At 37.4% G+C, this 27,435-nt stretch overlaps 1 pseudogene; it reads right to left on the reverse strand.

Moving 5' to 3' along the window:
• Nucleotides 1-20,139: 20,139 nt before the first annotated feature.
• Nucleotides 20,140-22,028, reverse strand: LOC122227496 (annotated as a pseudogene).
• Between the last annotated feature and the right edge of the window lie 5,407 nt (nucleotides 22,029-27,435).

Raw genomic sequence — 27,435 nt, forward strand, 5'->3', positions numbered from 1 at the left:
TTAGTTCCTAGAAAGGATGAGGTGTGTTAGAATGTAAGAAGAGTCTCTTGAAGGCATCTGTAAGTTCTGAGACCCTTTTAGCTGCCTTTGCAAAGCTGGGGTACAGCCAAAGGAGGGAAGTGCACCATGATCTTACCATGTGCCCCCTGCATTTGCTGTAGCCCTCTCTTTGAGAGCCCATGTCCTGCTGTGGGATACACTGAAGCAGAGGAATAGACCCTCCAGCAGAGAGTAGAGACTGTTTCACTGAGACAGCAAGCTGGATGGAAGAACTGGTGAGAAGTTGAAGTATATAGCTGGTGAACTCTAGATGGAGCCAAAACAGCGATGAAGACCCTTTTGGCATATCTTGGCATATAAATGGTCCATAAGCTCACCCAACTATAGCTGGCAACATCAGAGTTTATCAGGTCATACCAGGAACAGAAGAAAAAGGCAATTCACGTAGAAACCATTTATCCCCTCTCCTTCCTCATATTACCATGAAAATGCAGAATTTCCCCTGCCTTGGAGTACCTGGGTGGCTCAGTCAGTTAAGCATCTGACTGTGTTCTGCTTGGGATTCTCTCTTTTTCTTTCTCTGGCCATCCCCTGCTCATGTGCTTTCTTGCCCTCTCTCAAAATAGATAAATAAACGTTTAAAAAGTTGCCCTGCCTCATAAACCTGAATACTTTCCTCAGGAAAGATTCAGGATGAGGGGAGAGGAACTGGGAGACTGAACATTTATATTGAGAAAAATTAAACATTCAGAGGGATTGCATAAATTAGCATGTTGCACTCAACTTTAAGTTGTGAGAAAATAAAGTAATTGACATTTTATTAACTGGAAGGCAGAGGCTTGCACTTTGTTCAGCAGAGAAGATGTCCATCTTCAAAGCAGCCACACCTGGTGTGGCAGAACAATCAGGCCAGAGCCTGAAGCTCAGTGAGCATTGGGCAGGTATAGGCCAGGTAGAAAGTGTATTTGCAAAGGAGTGCTGTGGCTATCTCCATAAGGAAGTCAACCAGGTGGAGGACACAATCACATCAATATCCTTCCTTGTTATTTTCACCCCCATCTCACATTGGTTCAGAACTTTTTCTTGGTGGAAAAGCTGTGGAACAAATTTGAAGGGGCTTAATGTATGACATTTAAATAAATAGTCAATATCTCTGCCCTCTTCCATCTTGTTCAGTGTTCGTCTCTAGTTTATAGAATGGCTCTCAGGAGCTGAAAATGGGGCCAAAAGTTTTTAAGTTTGAGAACGATCCATTGAGAAGACAAAGCCGAAAGGGTCCAAAAAGACTAAGAAACCTCACACTTTCTTTAAGACATACAGATAAAGTCAGGTAACTGGGTCTAGATTACATATTCAGTGACAGATGGATCTATGAATCCTTATTAGATTATCTTTACCAAATGTACTCTGAGACTGAGAACATTCACTGAATACCTAAAACATGTCACTATCCTATTCTTATAGATGAGAAAACTGAGGTTCAGAGACAAGAGCTCAGTATCCCAGAATGACTAAAAAGCAAGTAGTAGAGATAAAATAATTAATAAGTTCTAGAAATGTTAACAGTGTATCCTTTATATGATACAGTGTTAAATAAAACAGATGTGATCTTGCAGTTCATAAAAATAAGTTTGGTGAAAATTAATATTATATTCAACTATGTCAATGAAGCTTAATATCAAAAATTATTTTAAGTGGATTAAGGAAGATGAATAAAGGCAGGAAATTATTCTCAAAAAAAAAAAAAAGACAAAGAGAATTAGCCTAGGTAAGGGATATAACACAGCTTCTAAAACAGCAATCTAATAAGTAATGTTTGTTCTTTCCTGTCTGTTCTAACATTCACAGAGGTTCTTATTCAATTATTTGCTGTCTTATATCATATGTTTTAATCCCTTTTAGTTGTGCTTGTCTATCCAGTCTTCACCAATGGACAAGATAGCATACCTGTTTCTCATCTCCATAGAATGTGGCACTAAATATCCCTGTGCAAATACGTAGCCCAGTCAAGAATTTGGTTACACAGATTCATTAGCAGGAGGTACATAACAGTAGCAGTTAATATATCTTATCTGCTGCATGTCATTATTTCTCATTACTATAGAGAACATCAACCAGGACTTCATAATGGACCCAAACAGTCTTTAAGTGTTGGCAATAAATAGATACAAATACACAGTCCTTACCATCAGGAAAACTCAGCTGAGAGGGAGATGCAGATTTGTTCAGAGATCCCTGTAGACAAAATGTGGAAGCTTGTATCATAGGCTGTAATTGTGCCTCAGCTGAGATTGGTCCTCCTCCCTGAGGATAGAAAGTCATAGAAAGTGTTTGGTCAAGATTTCCCTTTTCAGGAAACTGAGTCAAATATAAGTAGAAATGTTTACTAAAAAAAATTTGGATGACTCTTAGAACTGTTGGATGGACCAGGGAAGTTGAGAGTTCAAGAAGAAGCTTTGGGAACACTACCTAAAACCAGACCATAACTAGTCTGAGAAGTGAAATAGCACAGTTGCCACCAACCATTAGAAGCTCCATGTACTCATTCATTCATGAATTCAATAAAACATAATTAGGCACTTACTTTGGGCAGGCATTGTTGCAAGATCGGAAGGTAAAGCAGAGGGTGCAACCAGTCTGACCACTAACACTGCTTTGTCAATGGCCCTACTTATCACAGCTACCACTGCCAGCATTAGCTCCCTGTCCAATCCCTCTTGACTCAGTTTCTCTGGAGTCACAGTCCTATGAGAGCATGCATGCAGCTGGCAAAGCCTACAAGGGAGGCTGAGACCAAAGTATCTAGCCTTTTTCTTTCATAAAAGGAGCCATGTTCACCATACCCACCAAGACTGCATGATACCCCAAACACAGGACAGGATTTAACTACTATTTCTACAAAACGCCTACAAAATGAAAGACAAATGACCACTAGGAAACATATCATAGCATGATAGATAAGGAGGCTAAATTTTGCAAGATGAGTGGTGGTGTGTCAAGCCACAAAGGGGACCCTCTTGAAAGGTATTCTATGCTGAGGAAACTACCTGGGCCAGATAAGCAACAGGGAGAGACAACACTGGCTTATAGATGGCCCAGATTATCTGGAGCATTATAACTATCATTTTAAAACAATTTAGAGTTTTTTTTTTTTTAATATTTTATCTTTGCCACTTTTCTGTCACTATATCTGCATGTATGTTCAAATTTCTGAATTTCATAATTATTTTTCTTCTTGAAGAACTTCTGTGGATATTTCCTGTGATGAATTTCCTTGGTATTTGGCTTTCTGATAAAGTGTTTCTTCTTCACATTTAAAAGATAATTTTCTTGGATATAGAATTAGAGGTTTTGTCCTTGTTTTTTCTTTAAACACTAAATATTTCACACCACACTGTTTGCCTGAATGTTTATTTGAATAAGAAGTCCCCTGTAATGTGTATCTTTATTTCTCTATAGGTAAAACTTTCCTCTGTTTTTTTTCAAGATTTTCTCTTTGTCTTTGTTTTTCAGCAGTTTGAATATGGTATATGCCCAGGTGTGCTTTTTATTATGTTTACAACTCATCCTTCTTGGTGTTCTCTGAGCTTAACCATCTGAAGTCTCAGTCTTTTGACGTCTGTCATTAATTTTTGAAAGTTCTTGGACATTAACACTTCAAAAATATTATTTCGGTTCTACTCTTTCTTGTTCTTTTTCTTGTTCTTGTCCTTCTTCTTCTTCCTGTCCTTCTCCTTCTTCTTCTTCCTTCTTCTTATTTCTGTTATACATGTGCTACAACTTTTTGAAATTGTCATACAATTCTTAGCTGTTCTGTTCTATTTTTCATGCTTTTTTTTTTTCTTTTTGGGTTTTAGTTTGGGAAATTTTTACTGAACTGTCTTCAAGTTCATTGTTTTTTTTTACTACTTAAGTCCATCCAAAAGATTTTTCATTTGCATTAAAATTATATTTTATTTATAGCATTTCCTTTTGATTTCTTTTCCTAGAGGTTCTATCTCTCTGATAAAATTACCCAGCTATTCCTGCATTTGTCTACTTTTTCATCAGAGTCCTTAATACATTGATCATATTTATTTTAAATTCTCTGATAAGTCAACACCATTTATGAGCCTGGTCACAATGACAACTTTAGGTCTTCAACTGTGTTGTATATTGCCCTTTAACATGCATTTTAAATTTTGATTGAAAAAAAATGATGTATTTTTTTGATGTAGGAGCTTTGTTTGAGGATGTATGTTATTCACTCTAAGAGATGGATTAGATTTAACATTGGCTATAGGTACCAGAGGCTAAGGATTCCTCTAGTGTCTTTGTTGATGTCACTGTCCTTGGCTTAGGGGCTTCCTCTTGTTCTACTCTTCAGAGAGAGTCATTTTTTGTGTTCCTCTCTTTTGTTATGCAGATATGATTATGGACTGTTATTGTACTGGAAGCTTATTAGTGTAGCAATAAAGTGTAAGGTGGGGGGTCATTCTATCATCTTCAGATTATGTCTTTTACCAGGGCAATATCTCATGGGTGTGGTCTTCAAAAATGTTTTTGTTCCTCCATCTCTGATTTATAGCCTTGAATTTTTTGTCTCCTATTGTTTGTATTTCTTATTATTTTTCCTTAGGTGAGTCAGAAATGTTGGGAGGGGGTCTGAGGCAGATTTTCCCCTCCCATCTCCACTAGAATAAGGTTTCAGTACTACCTTCTGGTGAAGACCCTCACCTGGAGAGTGGGCTTTTGCTGGGGAAAAAGCTGGGAAGGTATATAATGCTACAATGGCCATTCATCCCTGACTCCTGCCAGGGCCATGAGGAGATCTTTCTGAAATATTTCTGGGATTCTCACTGCAAGAACCAAGTGGAGTTCCTGGAGAGAAAGCCTGTGACAATGTCCTCCCCACCCATGCCTGTAGGAGGAACACTTATTTTTCTCAGTATTATGCTAATCTGTGTTCAGCCTCCAGTAATTAGTGAAAATTACTAGTTAGGTAAGTGTTTTAGTCATTTTATGGTTCCAATGACTTTTCATCCAGATGAGAAAATCTTGGTTACTCTATTTCTGGGTGCAGCTGACCTTACAGATTTCAGGTCATTTGCTCCCTGACCTCAGATCTCTAATAGGCCCAGGGAAAGCTGATCTTCATTTTGGCCAGATTTTTCCTGTTGTAAAACTGATGTAATGAATTTCGAGCTCTTTACTTGTTGCAGCTGTTTTGAGGAATCTAATCACTGTCATTTTAACCAAAGGTATTTCATATGGTGGCTGAGTAAGATCTTTCCTAAACAGGTTGGCTAGAATGAAGCTAAACTATCTTTTTTTCTTTTCTCCTCAAAAATAGGGAAAATCCAACCAGGACCAACATAGCTGACTTAACAGAAGAATCACTAATAGTACTAATTGCACCTCTCAATTAATCCAACATTAATTAGGAAGGAAGCAGAACAATAATAGGAACTTGCCCTTGCTAACTGATTATTCTCTCAAGGTTTCCAAGGTGGTGATGGAAAGTGGTAAGTTCCAAGTTTTTAAATCAGTCAGGTTTGGATTATTAATAGTAGCTCTTCCTTTTAGTCCCTTGGCTTCTCCCATAGTCATAATGTCTTCATATTAAAACAGAGGGTAACAACATGTACCATATGGGTTACTGCAAGGATTTATGTAATGCCCCTGGAACAGTGCCTGCTTCCTGGTCAGGAGTTGGTGAGCTGGAATCCTCAACATCTATCTGCATCTTCCCTCTGCTCCTGCAGCATCACCAGCACCAGTGTCTTACCTCCACAGAATAGGAGCACAGTACTTGACCCTCACTTGCCTAGTGACTTGTTCCATGTACCTGTGCCATCTGAGTCTGTGCCACAAAACTGGCATGCTGTTGGGTAGCTCCAGGTTCAGGTGGATGCTTTACTTCCTAATTAGCAAAGGCAGAGCTCTTACTAAATTACTGGCAGAATGTCTCATTGCCTTTTATTCATTACTCCCTTCTAATTATTCTAAATTGTTTCTTAATTAGATTCTGTCTACAGGAAAATGGATGTGAAATGAGCAGGACACAGGACAGACCTGCAGGGTGAAGCAGACAGTGCATGGTTCCTCAGAGATGGTATTTGCCACCAGCAGAAGATACTTTACCTGGAAGTTCCATTTCTTTTCCAGATTCCCTGAGATCACTTTTCCAGCCCTAGCAAAGGACACATTCTTTCTAGGGCTCTCAGTAAGTACAGACTATAGTCTGTCAGGATCAAATGTTCACAGCAAACTTTCAGTCTTGAGAAGATACCTCCCTCAGGGAAAGGTGAATAAAAGCAGGAAGAATCCACCCTGGAAGTTTTGTATCCTTGGCTATTCTCTGTCCCTGTGGCTTTGCTCCAAAACCCTGTGCAACCCAGAGCCATCATTTTTCTCCCTCTCCTACTGGGATATGACCCACACCAAGGCATTGCCTTGTCTCTTATCCTTCTCTTTATGTTACTGATTTTATTCTTGTCAGAGGACTAAAGTTCCTTCTTATAAAGTTTCATCTCCAACTGTAAATGAAAATTATTTCTCTTACAGAAGGCAAGCTGTCACTTTGATAGTATGCAGAACGATATCAAAATTTAGTCATGATCTCTACTCTTAAGAAATCAATCTAAGAAAATAATCACAAATGAAGACAAAGCTTAAGTTCAAGAATGGTGTTATGGATTGAATTGTATCCCTTCAAAGTTCACATGTTGAAGTCCTAGCTCCCAGTACCCAAAGTATAAGACCCTAACTGGAGATAAAGTCTTTATAGAGGTAATTAAGTTAAAGTGAGGCCATTAGAATGGGTCCTAATCCAAAATGACTGAAGTCATTATAAAAATGAAAAATTTGGACAGAAATGTGTATGGAGAGAAGATAAGGTGCAGACACAGGGAGAAGATGGTCATCTACATGTCAAGAAGAGAAGCCTGGGACAGTCTCCCTTACAGACCCAGAAAGAACTAATCCTGCTTGCCCCTTGATCTCAGACTTCCAACCTCCAGAAGTGTGACAAGCATTTCTGTTAAGTCACCCAGTTTATGGCACTTTTTAAAGCATTCCTATCAAACTAATGCAGATGGAAAAAGAGATATTGATAACATGGGAAAAGATAATCTAAGTGAAAAAATAAGCTTAAAGTTTATAGGCAGGATGCTCACATATTATTTAGCCAGATAAAAAACTCACATAGAAAGGTCATTGAGGAAAATATTCAATCACATTAGTAACCAAAGAATGAAACTTCAAACAACAAAGAAATATATCTTTTCCCAACCAAATTGGATTTTTTAAATCAAACTACTTAATCCTGAGAAGGTCCAGGGAGATGAGTTTTCTCATATGCTGCTAATGGGTATGTGTATTGGTATAACTTTCCTGGAAACCAAGTTGGCTAAAAATTAAAGAACTTTAACATGTTTTTGTAATTTATGGGCTAATATTTCAATTTCTAGGAATGTATACTCAGAAAATAATCATGGTTTTGAAGAAAGGTTAAGGTACAAGGAGTTTTACTAAAGCATGATTCATAATAGGAAAACAAGTAGAAGCAACAAAAATGCTCATAGTAAGAAACAATATATAAATTCTGATATACTTGTGAAATTATGTATTATGAAACAAAAATGTTGTAAGAATATGTTTCATACTGTGAGAATGCATTGCACCTTTTAAATAAAATTAAAACCACTTAATGTATTTTTGAAGAAGTGACTAAGATTTTATACAAATCATCTTTAGTTATAGAAGTGTTTATTGTTTCAAAATTATTATTTTATTATTCCATATCTAATTTAAAATTAAAATACATATTTACACATATACTGTGAATAATTTAATACTCTTTTTGAAAAAGAATTGAAAAGCACCATCAAGAAGATGTAATAATATATAGGGAATGGGTGTGGACATGAGGCTTTCTAGTATTCATAAAATCAATCACATAGTTGACTGCATTTTATTGACCTTTCTGGACCCCAGGCAGAAATAAATAGTTAAATGGTAAAACCACAGAGGCTTCACTGGGGAAAAAGATTCAGAGGCAGGAGAGGCAGGAATAGGTGATAGAGTGTAAATCAGAGAAGAGAAATGTCCTAGTTTACTATGCTAGTGAGGTAGTAGATGGGCTGTGTCAATCTAGGACATGCAGACAACAGGACAGGTGGGTAGGACACAACACTTGGACCAGTTAGATGGTAACTTCTCCTCATTTGGGAACACTTTGCCAGCTCACTTTCAAGGAAGAATTAAAGCTATTCTCCAGAGAAGCAGTTCTAAAACCTTGGGTTGCATGTCCCTTAGCTTTTTCAAAATTACTGAGCACATCTAAAATCTTTTCTCTGCTTTTTCTGTATTCTGTATTAGAAATTAAATCTGACATGGATTAATATATGAATTATTTATTTAAAAATAATAAGCCAATTTGGTAGTAAAATAAATTCTAAGTTTTATAAGAGTTAACTAAAATGTTCTTCAAAAGAAAAAAAGTAGTGAGAAAATTGGCTTTGCTTCACCATTTTGCAAATATTTCCAAAATCTGGCTTACTGGAAGATAGCTGAATTTTACTTGTTCTGCATGCAATTATGGTGATATCACATGTCATTTAGTCTCTAGAAGACTCTATTGTACAGTTGTAAGAGAATAACAGTGAAAAAAAATATTTTAAGAGCACCTTTTTGGCACTATCATAAAAATGGTTTTGAACTCATGGACCCACTGAAAGGATTTGGGGGACACTTAAGGTTTCCTGGACTAAACTTTGATAATCAATAGATATTTCCAGAGATAGGAAAATAAATAGATGTGAAATTGCCCAAAGACCACACTTAACCTCCACAAATACTAGTCAGCCATCCTTAAGAAAGCCTTCCTTCCTTTTTCCCCAGCACTTGGAATCAGTGAATCAGTGATAGCTCTGGGGGAAAAAAAGCATCCCCCTGGTGAACAAGATGTGAAAAATAGGAAACAAATTGGGTCCTGTATATGGCAAAACATTCATAGGAATCTACCTTCCAACATGTAAACAGTGAGCTACAGAAGTGACAGAAATTGTGGCTTAGAGCCAGTGGCAGTGATAACTGATAAAGATGAGGGGTAGAACAGATAACCCTGACAGTAAATGTCATCTGTAGAAAATCTGGGGGCCACTGCAGTTGCTTCATAGAGCACTAGGGTTTTTTTGTGTGGGTTTGGGGAGTCAGAATTGTGGCTCAGGTAGCTGGTATCACTCCTGAGGTCAGGGAAGTCCCCACACCCAGCAGATAGTTTCTGGCTGCCCTCTGTACTTCCCTAGCAATGTCCAAAGGCAGCCTGCGGCAAGGAGAAATGGCAAGTGAACACCGTTGCGTTAATGCAAAGACGAGCAGATATTCAAGAATCATCCAGCATTTGCAGAAAACCACATTATGAAGCCAAATGTCCAAAGACACCCGGAAGTAATCATTTGTTCGACAAGTACCTATAGATCACCAATCGTGCTAACATGGATACAGTGTGATTTTTTAACTCTTCTCGTATCAGTAACACATTTTATTTTTGTTGATTCCTATAATCCTCACTAAAATTAACATCTTTATAAAAATAAAAATAGTTATTTACCAGGTATATTTATATAATATCAGGCACCGTTTCAAATTTATATATATTTTTTCTTTTATGTAAGTCTCATGGCTTTCTTTGGTGTTGGTTTTATTATCATTTGTGCATATTCATGTAAATGTATCTGTAAGGATCCTTGGTGTAGGTAGAAATGCTGAGTGTATAAGACATGCAAATTTTAAGTTATGATTGATTTGGCAAACTGTCTTCAAGATATTTGTATATATTTACTTTTGTAGAGAGTACATTTTTAATTTAAACAGATCTACACTTCTGCTAAAAATAGGTAATAGTTCCAATTTTCCTGCTAGTACTACATTGATATCAGTATTCTTTTTAGTTTTTGTCTTTTCTGTCAAGAAAAAATTCCCATTGTAGTTTAATTTTTTTTTAGCATTTATTCATTTTTGAGAGACAGAGAGAGACAGAGCACAAGTGGGAGAGGAGCAGAAAGAGGGGGAGTCACAGAATCTGAAGCAGGCTCCAGGCTCTGAGCTGTCAGCACAGAGCCCAATGTGGGGCTCAAACTAATAAACTGTCAGATCATGACCTGAGCTGATGTTGGATGCTTAACCCACTGAGCCACCCAGGCACCTCTGTAGTTTAAATTTTTATTTAAATATTTATTTTACTTAAATTTTATTTGGTTATTTATAAATTTATATTTTTAAATATTTATTGACATTTATATTTTTAATATGTAAATTGCTTGTTCATAGCCTCTACCAAGTCTATTGATTTTTTCTTTTTTCATTGATATATAGGTACTCCCTACATATTATGAATATTAATTCATTGTTCCATCACATAAATTATCACTGTGTTTTACCACATTGTCACTAAATGATTTATATGATGCCTTTGACAGTACCCAAATTTTTAAGATTTATGAAATCAAATCTTAAACCCTTTTTCCTTAATGGCTTCTGATTAGAGTCTGTTTCATGCTTAGACTTTTGAGATTAATTTTAATTTTAAATTTATCTTTTCCTTTTCTAAAAAAAATAAGTCAGTATTATTTTATAGTTGGAAAAATCCAGGATTTAAGCATTCACATGCCCAAATGTGATGGACCAAACTCACAGATCTCCTACATCCATGTGACAGACATCCATTGGACTAATGACTTCATGAGTCCATTGACAGCCCATAAGAACCATTTTGATGAAGATTTCCAGGCAGGAAATGTTGGCTATACACCTATCCTTCCTCCACAAGGCTCCTAAGAGAAGGCAAGGCTTCTGTAACTTCAGGTAAACTTTGTTATGTTCAAGGAGACCTAGTAAAGTGTGGAACAAAAATGTCTATGCTCTTCTCCTGCTCATAAGGGACTGTGTGCTGTGGAGTGAACACGTTATTCAAATTTCCTCTATCAAGAACTTGAGGAAAAGTATTGAATTTAAGTTTCCATAAGCTCCAGGTATGATCCAGCCCAGAGCATTAGAGAAGACCAGTCAAGGCACCCCTGTAGGCACAATTTTTTGGGAACTAAGTGGAGGCTTTGGAATCATGGCTAGTATTTTTTCTGTCAAAATGAATATAGCTTTATTATGTACTCGTTGCCTTTACTGAAACTATGGTGCACTTCCCCAGCCCTCACCTGGCCTTAGTGATACTTCCTGTATTTTCCATTGTGGGAGAGACAGCTTTTCAGTTAGAAAAGTTTATTGCTTCTCATAATTCAGGAGATCTCATTGTGCAGCCTGTCCACAAATTGTATCACTGAAGAGAAAATTCAAAGCAACATAAGCCTTTCCACTAAATGAGACCCCATTGTCAGAAGGCCTGCAGCATTAGCTAGGTATTTGAAAAGACAGTGAAATTTGGGATAAATGGAAGTAATTTGCTTCCAAGAGATTTCCATCAATTGCATTTGAGTTAGAGGAAACTTTTCTAAAGCCATTTGTCTCTGCCTGAGGCTTGGAAATGTTATCATCTGTTTACCTAGTGAGTGAAGCTGTCATGGAACTGGAATAAAATATAGAACCCAGAAGTCACTCAAAGTATAAGCTAAACTATGAATCTGGACTGGCAAAGGGTACTGGAAATATGGGGCCATGGAAATATATTGAGGTAAGGAGCATATTGAGAGAGAGAAAGATTGAACAGTGTTCTCTACCACTCATTTGCAATTAGTACTCATTAGCTTACTTATTTTTAATTGTTTAACTTTATTTTATAATAATTTTAGGTTTACAGAAGGATTATGAATGTAATATAGACAGTACCTGCATACCCTTCCTTCCCTTATATTAGCATCTTATCTAACTGTGGTACATTTATCAAAACTAATAAACCTACATCAGTATAATACTATTAGCTGAACTACAGACTTACTCAGATTTCACCAATTTTTGCACTAATATATATTATTCTGTTACATGACCCAATCCAGGACGTCATGTTGTATTTAATCATTATGTCTCTTTAGTTTTTTGCAATCTGTGATTTTTCCCATTTTTCCTGGTTTTTCATGACTTTGTCATTTTTGAAGAGTACTTGTCAGATATATTTGCATAATGTATCTCAATTTGGGTTTATCTGATACTTTCCAATATTAGACTGTTTACTTTTCTCATCTCATTATATCAGGGAGTACATGATGTGAACACAATTTGTCACTGGTGATATTCTTGATTGATGGGTTTGGGTGTTTTTTTTCCAGGTTTTTCCCTTTCTATACTGTACCTCAGTAATTCTCAACCAGGAGTGGTTTTGTGTCCCAGGAAATACTCAGTAACGTCAGGAGACATATTTGATTGTCATAGATGGAGAGGGCTGTACTATTGGCATCTAGTGGGTAGAAGCAAGAGATGGTTCTGAAAATTTCACATTTCACAGAGTAGTCCCTGCAACAGACAAGAGTGAGGGTTGAGAGACCCTGTTCTGTCCATTAGCAGCAACAAACTACCTTCAACCCACACTCAACAAGAAGTGAAATGAGCTTTACCTCGTAGAAGTAGTAGTATCAAGGAATTTCTAAATGTACGTGAAAGCCATAAAGTTAGTCAAATATTTTGCAGGAGATACTTTGAGGCTATACAAACTCCTGTTTCTCTTAATGTACCTCCCACTAATTTTAGCATTCGTCAATTGCCTGAGCAATTATTACTGTGTTGTTCTAATGGTGATTTTCTATTTCCCTCATTGATTTTGCATTTATGATTTCTGCCTTGCTTTCTAAATTAGCTTTTCATGTAACTGTAATTTGAGTATAAAGAAGTGGATTTATTTCCTGTGTCACGAGTAGAATTGGCCCAAACATATATGTTCCTCCTTTATTCACTTATATCCTCATTTAGTTATCCATTCTTCAATATTTGCCAAATATTTGAGTGTTTACTATATCCTATGCATTGTTGTCCTAGGCCTTGGACATAGAGTAGAAAATGAAATAAGCATAATCTTTGTCATGTGGAACCTACCCTTGAATGAAGGGAGACACTGACCAAGTGCAGAGGTCAGGAAAATGCTTCTATGGAGGCCAATAATAATAATAATAATGTAAGTCTCTGTATCAGCTTCCAGAGATACAGATCAGGCACGGAGGGGTGGAGAATGAGTCTGGGGTGAAGAGAGGCAAATAGAAAAATCAGAACAATCATGATAAAGGGACAGTAGCTTCAGGAGACTTAACTAAGACCTATGGGTAGGTGGTTTTAGCTCTGAGAGACAGAGAATAACCCAACATCATAACTACTGAACCTCAGTCTGAGTGACCAAGGGATGGCTTGGCTAATGGGTCTCCACAATCTCACATTTGAAATCCCATTTATGGGATTGAAATGCCTCTGTGTGTGGCACAGTAGTAATCTTTAAAAATATATATAGCCATACTCTAGTTTTCTCAAACAGGAAACATAGAGGACTGGAAATTCAAGCATCATCAATATTAAGGTCAATTACTTCACTTTTCTGTAAATACTGCAGATGGTTTTATTTTGGGTGAAAGCCCCCAGATTTTTGCTTTCCTGAAAACCAACTGATGTGACATGGTTCTCTGGGCTATCTTTTGTGTCTATTGTATCAATGTGTCTCCTGGGATATTTAGGAAAAAATAAGTATATCTGTGTCCTTCTTTTTAATTTCCTCTTCCCTCCTCCCTCTCCCTTACCCTCTTCCACACCCTGCTTCCTATCTTTGCTTATACTGCTCAGAAGCATGAAGTAAAAGTAGGCACTTAGGAGAGGATGCAGTTATACAATCACCAGATTGTTTGTTCAGAGGCTACAGCATTAGCACAGAAGACAATGTGCCCCCAGGTTTATGCCAGCTAGACTTGGAGGCTTTGGATTAACCGGCCCCTGCTAGGTAGATCTTATTAAGCATTCTCCAAATAAATTATTATTTTTTTTGTTTTAGTAAGCCTTTTAGCAAGATTGTATCAATATAGCAGATTCTGTGTTAAAGCATGCCAGTCCCTCTGTGTAGTTTTATTTATTTTTTCTTAAAGCCTTTCCTAGATATGATATACAGAGTAAAATACATATATTTCAATCACATCTTGATTAATTTTTCATGTTCTCTGGAGAGAGTGGCCGGTTCCTAGACGAAGACAGAATGTTTCCTTTACCCACAAAATTCCCCCATGCATCTACCCTGTTAATTTTCACTGTCACACCACCTCCACAATATGGGTCCCCACTTCACAGCTTCCATCACCCTGTGATAATTTATATAAATGTTTATATAGTTCAGGGGCACCTGGGTGGCTCAGTTGGGTGAGCATTTGACTTCAGCTCAGGTCATGATTTCATGGTTTGTGAGTTTGAGCCCCACATGGGGCTTGCTGGTGTCAGCACAGAGCCTGTTTTGGAACATTTGTCCCCCTCTTGCTCTCTGTCCCTCCCCTGCTCAGGTGATCTCTCTCAAAAATAAATAAATCACTAAAAAATGTCTATAGTTTATACATACTTTATATAGAAGAATCAGGGTGTATGACCTCTTATGTCTAACTTGTTTTGATCTATACAATAGTCCTCCCTTAGCCATGGTTTTGCTTTCCATGGTTTCAGTTACCTGAGGTCAACCATGGTCCATAAGGAAAGGATCCTCCCTCTGAGTGTTGTCAGAAGGTCAATAGTGGCTTCACCACATGTCACAATGCCTACGTCATTCACCCCATTTCATTCCATCACACAGGCATTTTATTATCTTACATAATCATAAGAAGGAGGGTGAGTACAAGACAATAAGATATTTTGAGAGAGAAAGAGGGAGAGAACAAGAAAGAGAGAGAGACCACATTCACATAACTTTTACTACAGTGCATAATTTATAAATTAAACTTTATAATAGGTAGGTATGTATAGGAAAAAACATAGTATATGCAGAGTTCGGCACTATCTGCGGTTTCAGGCATCCACTGAGGGTCTTCATCTCAGAAGGAATCCCCCATAGACAAGGGAGGCTACGCATACTCTTCCTGAAAGTTACCCCTATTGTTAAGTGTAGTAATCATTTTGTTTTTTTGTCTTAATCATTTGATACTCCATTGTATAAATCTATGACATTTTGTTGGTCCATTCTTTGTTGGGCTTTGGTTTATTTCCAGTTTTGACTATTACAGATTAAACTGCTATGAGAAGTCTTATATATGACTTTTGGTGAACATACACATTTACTTCTGTTGGGTATTGTTATGGCTTGGACTGTGTTTTCCAAAATTCATATCATTGGAGTCCTAACCCCCAGTATCTCAGAATGTGACCTTATTTGGAAATAGCATAGCTGCATTTATAGTTCATTTAGATAAGGTCATAACTGGAGCAGAGTGGTGTCTAAGCCCATATGTCTGGTGTCCTTATAAAAGGGGGGCTGAACATAGGTACACACACAGGGAGAATGCCATGAGAAGACTGGTGAATATCCACAAGCCAAGGAACCACCAAAAAACCAGGATAGAGACAAGAAGAGCTCTTTCCATTGTGCCATTAGAAGGCGCGTGGTTCTGTTGATATCTTGATCTGAGACTCTGGCATTCAGAACTCTGAAACAATGCATTTCTGTTTTATGCCACCCAATTTTTCATACTTTGTATGGCAGCCCTAGAAAACTAATATATGTAGTCATCTAGAAGTGGAATTGTGAGGACATAGGGTAAGAATTGGTTAAACTCAGTTCAAAATTTCTAGTTTCCCAGAGTTGTTTTACATTTTACAATCTGAAAAGCAGTGCATGAGAGGTTCATTTGCCCCATCCCCAATATTTGGATTATCTGTAGTCTCAATTTTGGCCATTCCAGTGCGTGTGTAGTGATACACCACAGCACATTTTTTGGGAGGTTTTGTATTGTTTTGTTTTTGCATTTCTCTGATAAGTAATTAATGTATGTGAACATCTATCTAATCATATGTTTACTAGCCTTACATATATTTTCTTCTGAAAAGTGTCTGTTCAAGTTCTTTAATTTTTGTATTCAGTCATAGGTTTTCATTGATTTTTGTAAATTTTTACATATTCTGAATAAAAGTTTTGTTAGGTATATTTATTGCATACATTTTTTTTCTCAGTCTATGCCTGTCTTTTTGCTTTTTAAATGGTGTACTTGACAAGTAAAATTTTAAATTTTGATGAAGTAAATTTTATTTTTTCTTCTTTGGTGAATGTGTTCCATACTTTTTCTAAGAAATTTTAGCTTATTCCCAAGACCATGAAGACATTTCACTATGTCTTATTTCAGAACTTTATGGTTTTAGCTCCTCTCACATGTAGCTTAATGGCTAAAATTAACAACTCAGAAAACAACAGATGTTGGCAAAGATGCAGAGAAAGGGTAACCCTTTTGCACTGTTGGTGGGAATGCAAACTGGTGCAGCCGCTCTGGAAATAGTATGGAGGTTCCTCAAAAAATTAAAAATAGAACTACCCAACAATGCAACAATTCCACTACTAGATATTTATCCAAAAGATACAAAAATGATGATTTGATGGGGCACATGCACCCCAATGTTTATAGCAGTGCTATCAACAATAGCCAAATTATGGAAAGAACCCAAACATCATCTACTGATGAGTGGATAAAGAAGATGTGGTATATATATGCAATGAAATATTACTTGACAATGAAAAAGAATGAAATCTTGCCATTTGCAACAATGTGGATGGAACTAGAATGCATTAAGTGATATGTCAGTCAAAGAAGGACAGATATCATATAATTTCACTGATATGTGAAATTTAAGAAACACAACAGATCAACATAGGGGAAGAGAAGGAGAAAATAGATAAAATCAGAGAGGGAAGCAAACCATGAGACTCAAATACAGAGAACAAACTGTGCATTGCTGAAGGGTAGTCTGGTGGGGGGATAAACTAAATGGGGGATGGGCATTTGTTGGGATGAGCACTGGGTGTTATGTGTAAGTGATGAATCACTGGGTTCTACTGCTGAAACCAATACTACAGTGTATGTTAACTAACTTGAATTTAAATTAATTAAAAAATTAACTTCTGAGGATTGTTGAAGTGTCAAAGTTAATGTTTTTTGACGTGGATATCCAGAGACATAAACATCCACCTATTTGGCCAGGTTGGGTGACCTTGGACTTGGTGGGAATACAGAAAGTCTTAGAGGGAGGGTGGAAGTGAATTAGGGATCCTAGATCTTGGGTTCAATCAGATGATCCACTTAAATTTAACCAAATGGCGGATGTGGAAATCAAGTGTAGTTTTTAAATCAGGGGCAGAGCATCGGTGCCACATTAGGAGCCACTTGTAGCATGTGGCTGAGCATACCTATGTGTCCTCACTCTTGCTCACTCATAGTGCCTTCACCCCCAAATCAGGGTGCACATGCAGCAGTGCACACACTCTGTCCCTTCCATCCTTGAAGGATGGATTTGAGATCATGGAGCAGTGGGAATCTGGCATCTAAAGTAGGGACAGATGAAAATAGCCAGGTTAGCTATTTCAGTGCATCAACCTCTCATGCAATGCAGCTGCATGTATGCATGGGAGCCAACATGTATGTGTGTGTGCGTGCATGCATGCATGCATCTGGGTATGAGGACACATGTGCATTGTGTATGCACACAAGAGCATGTGCATGTGTGTATGTGTGCATGTGTGTTCATGTGCACATGTACTCTCTGAACATGCATCTGGCCATATTATAGGGTACACTCTTCTACAATTCCAGAACTCCACTAGAAGGAATGAACTATGTGACCACGGTACATCCTCAAAATTGACCTGTTATGTATTTTATCTCCTTCTCATTTATTCAGTATTCTGTTTTCCTTTATTTTATCTTTCAACTTTTGAGGAGGGGCAGTGTAGAGGAAACTAAATTAAAAAAAAATCTTAGAGGGGTGCCTGGGTGGCTCAGTCGGTTAAGTATCACACTCTTGTTTTTGGCTCATGTCATGATCTCACAGATTTCCAGCCCCACGCTGGGTCCACGCTGATAGTGTGGAGCCTTCCTGGGATTCTCTATCTCTCTCCCATTGTCTGCCCCCTTCCTCAAATTAAATAAATAAATAAACTTTTTTTATAATAAATAAATAAACTTTATTTTTTTTAAACTTAAAAAATATCTTAGAGTTTCTTCCTTCCATCCCTCCCTTTCTCTTTCTGCCTTTCTTTCTGTCTGCCTTTCTCTCTCTCTTCTTTTCTCTCTAGCTCCCTCTCTTCCTCCCTCCCTTTCAGTTTGTCCTTCCCCCTTCTTTCCTCCCTCCCTTCCCCTTCCTTCCTTCTTTTTTGTCTACCTTACTTCTATAACTGTTACTGTTTTATGGGAGGAATATCACCCCCAACTTCACCAAGGATACTAGATTTCTTGTTTTATATGTTCATATATTCTCTATTTCCTGAATTACATTTTCTTTACTGTCAGTTTTTGTTAGTTTTCTTTTGGCCAGTCACTTTTTCAGCCAATGTTCATTAAACATCTTCTATGTGCAACCATAGTTGTTCCCCTTGGGGCACATCAGTGGTCTTTCCTTAAATGTTTTCCTTGGTTATCAAGTTAAATTTCATATCAAAGAGTGAAGCAATGATAAGCCTGGTTGAGAGCACATGCACATGGGTAAGGATTGTCCACTGGAGGTCTTTACTTTGAAATGAATAGGTTGGAGCCTAGCTAACATTATTGGGTGACAGAAGAGGCAGGACCTGAATATTGCATGCTTTTCTCAGGCCTTCTAATGGCCTCATCAGTCACTCTAGTTCTCCTCCAGATTGTTCAAATTCTTTATAACTTCCCACAATTCTGTCTGGAAAGAACAGGTCGAGCTACTGATACTCTTATGTGTCTGTATTATTTATGGGTGATGGTGTGTTGATGAGAGTCACTGCTCCACATACAGAACTTAATTCTCTATTTTCCTTCCACTATACGTATAGCCATCAAATACAAGACCCAGAGTAGATCAGGACAGACTATTACCTTCTCACAGTTCCAGGTCTCTCCCAAGCTGTGAGCACGCGTCTATCTTCCCTCTGTCTTAAGCTTAGTTAAATTCTCTTTTCCAAATGTCTTCTTACATCTTGCTTTGCTATCATTTAAATGAAATCTTGAGAGGGAGAAGATATAAATGCCTGTGCTCAGTCCACTATTTGGAACAAAAAGTCAGATTGGGACTTTCTAAAAGTGTAGGTGAAGTGGAGAAGAACCAATATTTTTATAATACAGAACTTTCTCAGTAAAAAATATAGTATGGGTTCCTGTTTGTTCAGATTTTTTAATCTGTTAGTTTTTTTTTTATTATCTTGATGTATTCATGAGGTTTGTTTTTCACATGGCTTATCTTTCTTTTTGCTAGTGTGAATGGGGAATACTGTTTTTTTCTAGAAAATTTTATTATTGGTTCCTGCTGCTACAATAGGAAATTATATTATAGGTTTGTGTTAATTTTGATTTAATCTCTTCGATTGAATTCATGTTAGTTCATTAATTGTTCAACTGAATACCTTATATGTTTAAAATAAACTACCCGATCTATAAAAAATAATAAATAAATAAATAAATAAATAAATAAATAACAGTTTTGCTTTTTCCTTTCTAATATTAAATTTTGTTTATTTGGTTGGTTTTATTTAATATATTAGCAACAGCTTTCAGTACAATAAAAATTCGTAGCAATGAATGAATGAGTAGAAGAACAAATTTTTTTCTTAAAACTGTCTCATGGGAACGTGCTGGTATTTTACCACTAATTACGATGTTTCTTTAGATTTTTTTGGAGAAAATGTTTATCAGATTAAGGATAATTCCTCTTTTCCTGGTTTACCTGTAGTTTTGGGTTCGCTGTTGTTTTCAGGAACGTAAGTTAAATTTTGATAGTTTGTGTTTTCCTTTTTTATTTTTTTTCAATTTTAAGTACAGTTTTATTTAAGGCATCGCATTTGCCACCTAGAATACAGTGCTTATAAAGTGCAATGTTTATTTCTTTCCCCTGTGCACTTATTCCATATTCAAGTATCAAGATGCCCAGTTTATTTACAATAGCAGCTCGACTTTAAAACTGCCATGGAATTTGCTACAAATTTGGGTCCTTCAAATGTTTTATGTGGAACAATGCTAGGTCTATTCTCAGGTTGGCTTACTCAACCTCTTTGATGGTGGATCCAGAGGAGGCACCACCAGATGCGGGAGCTCCACCACCAGAGAAGCTCCCAGGCATTTCTCCTGGCATGCCTCCTGCACTCTGGTAACAGTTGGGTAATGATGGAGTTGCAGACTTTCTTCAGCTCTTATGTCAAATTCTTCCTTCTCTGCAGTCTGGTTCTTATCAAGCTGGTTGATGATTTTGTTACACTTGCCAAGAATCTACTGTTTGTCGTGAAGTTTTTCATCTTCAACAGTTGCTTTCATGTTGAATGCATAAGATTCAAGTGAACTCTCAGAAGATACATTGTCCTGCTGCTTCTCATTTTTGGCTTTGTACTTCTCAGCTTCCTGACCATATGCTCAATATCTTCCTTGCTCAAATGACCCTTGTAATTACTAGTGGTAAACTTGTTCTCTTTTTCCATACTCTTATCCACAGCAGAGACACCGAGGATGCTATTATCATCAATATCAAAAGTGACTTCAATCTGAGGTACAGAACAGGGGGCAGAAGATATGCTATGACTTCAAACTTGCCAAGTAGGCTGTTATCCTCAGTCATGACATGCTCACCTTCACATAAAGATGAATGAGCACCTGAACTGAACAGGTGGTGAGTGAGCACACCTGGTTGTCAGAGTAGGTAGTGAAGGTTTGCATATGTTTGGTAGTATTGCACTTGATGAGGACAGTCATGACTCCTCCAGAAGTTTCAAAGCTAAGAGAAGGAGTGACATCCAACAGCAGCAAATCTTTAACATTTTCAAATTTGTCTCCAGAAAGGACGGCTGCCTGGACAGCTACACCATAAGCAACAGCCTCATCAGGGTTGATGCTCTTATTCATTTCTTTCCCATTGAAGATGTTTTTCAGAAGTTTCTGAACACTGGGGATATGGGTATAACCACCCACCAGTACAATAAATCATGGATATGAGACTTGCCTAGCTTGGCATCATGAAGGGCTTTCTCTATAGGGTTCAGGGTGCCAAAGAACAGGTCAGCATTTAATTCTTCATATTGGGCATGATTATTAGAGATATAGAAGTCAAGTCTTTCATACAGAGAATCAAACTCTATACTGGCATGGTTACTGGAGACAAGTACACGTAGCATGTTCACAAGCAGTATGTACTGGCTGATGTCCTTCTTACGTTTGTGATTGAACACAGCAATAACATGGTTGACCATTCTCTTGTCAAAGTCTTCTCTACCTAAGTTTGTGTCTCCAGCTATAGAATTTATTCCAAAGATCCCATCTTCAATAGTGAAGATGGACACATCAAGTGTCACCTCCTAAGTCAAAGATAAGCACATTTCTTTCAGCTTTAACCTTTTTGTCTAAGATGTAAACAATAGTAACAGCAGTTGACTCATTGATGATTCTAAGTTCATTGAGAACAGCAACAGTTCTAGCATCTCTGGTAGCCTGATTCTGAGTTATTAAGGTAAACAGGTACTGTGACAACTGCATTGGTAACAGTTTTCCCAGGGTATGGCTCTGCAATTTCCTTTATCTTTGTCAAAACCATTAGAGGACACCCCCTCTGGATAGAAACTTTTTTTCTTCCTTGTATTCTACTTGGACCTTGGGCTTCCAGCATCATTCACCACCATGAAAGACCACTGTCTCATATCAGATTGGACAACAGCATCATCAAACGTACATCCAATCAGGCATTTGGTATCAAAAACTGTGTTGGTGGGGTTTATTGCAACTTGATTCTTTGTAGCAGCACCGACATGACCAGTGTCAGTAAAGTAGATATAACCGGGTGGTTCAGTTTCCCTTATCATTGGCAATTATTTCCACTTTCTGGTGCTGGAAGACACCCACACAAGAGTAAGTGGTGTCAAGATCAGTGCCCACTGAGGGTCTGCTAGACAGTTGCTTCTGTATGGGCCTAGCATGGCTTGTGAAGAAAACAGAAATCTGGAGAGCTAGCACCACATGTAGTGAATGTTTTTTCTTCTTAATTTGCTAAATTGTACAACTGGCCCTAGCTATCTTTACAATATCTTCAAAGTTTAATTCGTCTCTTCAAGTTTTCTATTTCTTTTTGAGCTATTTAAAATCATTTGTCACCCCAGGGAGAACATCCATTTTCTGTAGATTGTCAAATATATATACAAAGTCATACATAATATTTTGTATTTTTCTATGTTTTATTGCCTCTATTCATAATCTTTGTCTCCTTTCTCAATCCCAATTTTCATTGAATTACAAGTGCCAATTTCATTTTCTTGGTATTCACAGAACAATATTTTTCTGTTATTGATTTTTACCTTATTAAATTATGCTTGTTTACTTTTTATTTTTTATTAGTTTCTGGTGTAGCTTAGTTGTTTGACTTTTGATCTTGTTTTCCCCTGGGTGCTGCTTTTCTCAGCTCTCAGGTTCTGACCTTCCCAGCAGGACCTAAGGAGGGAGCCCCAGGCTTTCTCACTAGTTCTTATCTGATGTGGGGCAGAAGGCAAAGGAGGGAAGCAACACCACGTGGAAGCTGTCATCAGAGAGTCAGGCTCGTTAGTATACATGTGCAGATATTTGTGTCTCTGGGATAAATGCCAAGTAGGGCAGTTATTTATTATGTTTAGTTTTTTAAGACACCAACTGTAAACTCTTCCAGGGTAGTTATAACATTTCACATTCCAACCAGCAGTATTTGAGATATACAGTGTCTTCACAGACTCACCAGTATTTGTTATTGCTAATATGTTTTATTTTAACTGTTCTAATAGATGTTTATTGATACGTCATTGTGATCTTAATTTGCATTTCCCTAATGGCTAGTGATGTTGGACATCTTTTCATGTGCTTGTGCTTATTTGTCAGCTGAATATTCCCTTTGGTGAAATGCCTCTATGTATCTTTTGCTCATTTTCTACTTGGATTGGTTGTTTCTTTAATGTCAGGTTTTTTCATATTTTTTATCTGAGTCCTTTGCCAGGTATGTGTTTTGCAAATATTTTCACCTAGTTGGTAGCTGGTTTTTTCATCCTCTTAGTAGGGTTGTTTGCAGTGGAAAACTTTTCATTTTGATGAAGTTCAATTATTTGATATGAACAAAGACATCTCTATTTATTTTGATTTTGTTTTTTATCAGAATTTTATGCTTTTCAGTATATAAGTCCTGCATATGTTTTGATGGATTTATACCTAAATATTTCTTTTTTTGATCAACTGTAAATTGTATTTTTAATTTTAGTTTCAATATGTCAATTGTGTTTGTATAAAATATAATGAAATTTTTTAACTTATTATTTACACTCCAGTTAATTAGAATACAGTGTAATATTAGTTTCAGGTGTGAGATTTAGTTATTCAACACTTCCGTATACTACCCGGTGCTCATCACAATTGCACACCTTAGTGCCCATCACCTATTCCACCCAGCTCCCACCAAATCCCCTCCCAGTTTGTTTTCTAAGTTAATACTCTGTTTCTTTGTCTCTCTTTTCTTTCTCCTTTTCTTGCTTGTTTTCTTTCTTAAATTCCACATATGAATGAAATCATGTTTGTATTTCTCTGATTTATTTCAGTCTGTATGGAACCTCAAAAGACCCTGAAAGCCAAAGCAACCTTGAAAAAGAAAATCAAAGCTGGAAGTATCACAATTCCAGACTTCAAGTAATATTAAAAAGCTATAGTGATCAAAACAGTATGGCAGTGGCGCAAAAATAGACATGTAGTTCAGCAGAACAGAATAGAACCAATAATAGAACAAAATAGAATTCAGGAAGGAAGCCACAACTATATAGTTAATTAATCTTTGGCAAAGCAGAAAAGAATATCCAACGGGAAAAAGATAGTCTCTTCCACAAATGCTTTTGGGAAAACTGGACAGAAACATGAAAAAGGATGAAACTGGACTACTTTCTTACACCATACATAAAAAGAAATTCAAAATGGATGAAAGACCTAAATGTGAGCCAGGAAATCATCAGAATCCTAGATTCTTATATTTATAGATATTTTCTTATTTATAGATATTTTCCTGAGGCAAGAGAAACAAAAGCAAAAAGAAACTATTGGAACTTCGTCAAGATGTAGTTAATTTTTATATGTTAACCTTGTGTTCTACAAATTTGGTGAGCTCATTTATTAGTTTCAAAATTTCTTGTTTGTAGAATCATTGGGGTTTTCTTTTCTTTTTTTTTAATGTTTATTTATTTATGAGAGATAGAGACAGCACAAGCAGGGGAGGGAACAAGAGAGAGTGAGAGGGAAACACAGTATAGGAAGTAGGCTCTAGGCCCTGAGCTGTCAGCACAGAGCCCAATGTGGGGCTTGAACTCACTAACTGTAAGATCATGACCTGAGCTGAAGTCGAAGGCTTAACTGACTGAGTCACCCAGGCGTCCTGAGATTTTCTGTGTAGACCATCAGGTCAATTGAAAATGGAAACAGTTTAATTTTTTTTCCAAACTATATGTCTTTCATTTCCTTTTACTGTCTTATTGTGCTGGCTGGAACTTCCAGTACTGTGTTGAATTACAGTGGTGAGAGAAGGGATCCTTGCCTTGTTCTCAATTTAAGGGGGAAGCACATTCAGTCCTTCACCATTAAATATGATATAAATTGTAGTTTTTCACCATTAAATATGATATAAATTATAGTTTTTCTACATATAAATTTATATGATATAAATTAAAATATTGTTTTAATGAAGATGATCTTCATTAAATTGAGGATTTCCCCTCTCTACTTATAGCTTACTGAGAATTTAAAAATCATAAGTTGTTAGATTTCATAAAATATGCTCTTATGCACCAATTGATATTGTTAAATACTTTCTCTTCTGTAACCTGTTGACATGGCTGATTGAACTGTTTGATTTTTGAGTGCTTAAACCAGCTTGATATCCTGGGAATTTTTTTTTTTTGATATATTGAGTTAGATTTTGAGGAATTGGCCCATTTCACCTGAAATGTAAAATTTATGTGTATTTAATTCTTCATAGTATTCCATTATTATCATTTTGAAGTCTTTAGGATCTACAGAAATATCACTACTTTCATTTCTGATATTGGAGATTTGTGTCTTTTTTTAATTGTTATGCTTACTAGCAGTTGTCAATTTTATTGATTCTTTTAAAGAACTTTAATTCATTGATTCTTTATTGTTTGCCTGCTTTAATTTTAATTGATCTGCTCTTATCTTTATTATTTCTTTTCTCCTTTTTTTTAGATTTGTCTTACTCTGGTATGTATGTATGTATATATGTATGTATGTATTTAGTTATTTTTCTCTCATATCTAAGGAGACCAGCTCCTTGTTACTAACCTATGTGCAATTTTCCAGGCCCAACCACAGGCAATTTAAAAGGCTTTACCTGCTCTCCTCACAGCAGACTTGGTGCACAGCCAGTGCAGTACAGTCCCTGAAAGGAGTTGTGTTCAGGACTCAAGGCCCCTGGCTGGCTGTGCCCTTACAGCTGTATTCCTAGCCCACAGGCACCTCCACTCAGAGGTCTCTTAATCTGGGGCCTTCAGCCAATGACTTCCTCAAGTGCTTCTTCTGAGACCTCCTTATCACGGAAAGGAGAGAAAGAATTTTGAAGACAATTTTTCTTCCCTCTGGCTCAGTACTTTTCCATTACTAGGTCTTCCTTCAATCCTCCCTAGGCCCTCTGGTTTGTAAACTGTAGAAGCTTTTTGTTCAGGGCTCCCTTAGCAGTGAGACAATCCCTACATTTGATCTCACTGACCCCCTCATTGATGCTATTCCATGGTAGAAAATAAAGCAGGGAGTAGCCAGTGCCTTTTTTGGCTTAGCCTCATGTTTATATTGTTGCACTGTTTAAAAACTTGACTATTATTTAATTTTGGTTTGTTATCTTAACTGATTTCTTCGACACCTACGAGCTTGGTTCTCTTCAGCTCTACTGAATTCCTGGCAAATTGGCACATCAAGCAGGTAGTCAATTAAGCACAATGCTACCCTGGAAAAGCAAAACACCTGAAGATTCCATGAGTCACCTTTGGGAGGTGCTAGTAGAAAACATAGAACAGTCCAGATAGGTTCTCAGCAGATAATTTGCAAGAGTGTGAAGGTCCTGCAGGGTATTTTGCCCATAGGTCATGGAAGGTGCTAGAGGATGCCATGGAGTTTGTTTGCCAAGCCAATAGGTCTTGAGAAATGCCAGTAGAAGCTACAGGGCATTCTTGGAAGATGTTAAAGGATTGTTCATGTGATATTGGGTTTTGGAATAATTCTGTAACTTCTCTTTAGTCTCCAGTTCCCTGGCTAAGCTCTGTGGTTTAGATACCATGAGGAGTTCAGAAAAAAACTGAGGAAGGAATTCCCTAGCTAATGCTTGCAGTGCTCTAACAATGGGATGAGAGGACTGTTGGTGGGTTGAGTAACTCTAAGCAGGTCTCTTGCACTAATAAACTCCCTGAAATGCAGCACATTGTTGAAATTTCAGAAGGATGTAGAGCCCTTTGAGATCACTTTGCCCAATGACCCTGAGGAGACCTTAGAGACTTAATTAAATGCCCTTCAGAGATAATCTTGTTAAAGTTAGGGAGAGTGGCATGGTGTAGGGGATGTATTACTAAAAATCTCTCTTTCAAATTGCCCTGACAGCAGCCGCTGCCAGGAAAATAGAATCCAGACAGCTGCTACAATAGCCTTTTAAGAGGAGAAGCCTAGGTTCTGCTTGAATGAGCCCAACCTGTGCCATCCCTGGGTGCCTTGGCTGGGAAATAGCTGTTTATCCAGACTACTGCTCTTCCTGGCTCTCCACTCCTGCCTCCTACCCCAGAAAACTCATGGCCAAGTACTGACAGGGTGACCCTACTCAAGTTTATACTTTGCCAGCCCCAATGATGGATAAAGGAACTGTGTCCTCTGCTTCTCCATGTGGATCTGAGGGTATGTTGGAAGAACTCTCTTTTGCTCAGACCTCTCGGTGTTCAGAAATAAACAAGACTAGTGGTTGGTAAGTGTACCCAGGAGAGACCAGAGGGCCTATGCCGAGGTTAGAAGTTCATGGGAAGATGAGAAATTTGTATTTCTTGGGCCTTTAGATGTTGGTGCACAGGTGCACACAATCCCTGGCACCAAGGTGAGAGGAAATGGCTCTCTGGTTTTAGGTCTGAGGATACCAGATCCAGAATCCTTGACCTAGCCTGATTATGAATTGGGTTCTATAAACTTCTGTTAAGGCCTCTGCTACCAAATTTATTGGTGTTGATATATTGTCTATGTATACCTTTCTTAGACTTTACTCCCAAGCATTAACATTACTCCCAAGCATTAACATACTCCCAAGCATTAACAG

The sequence above is a fragment of the Panthera leo genome, chromosome C1 (assembly GCF_018350215.1).
Source record: "Panthera leo isolate Ple1 chromosome C1, P.leo_Ple1_pat1.1, whole genome shotgun sequence".
Lineage (NCBI taxonomy): Eukaryota > Metazoa > Chordata > Mammalia > Carnivora > Felidae > Panthera > Panthera leo.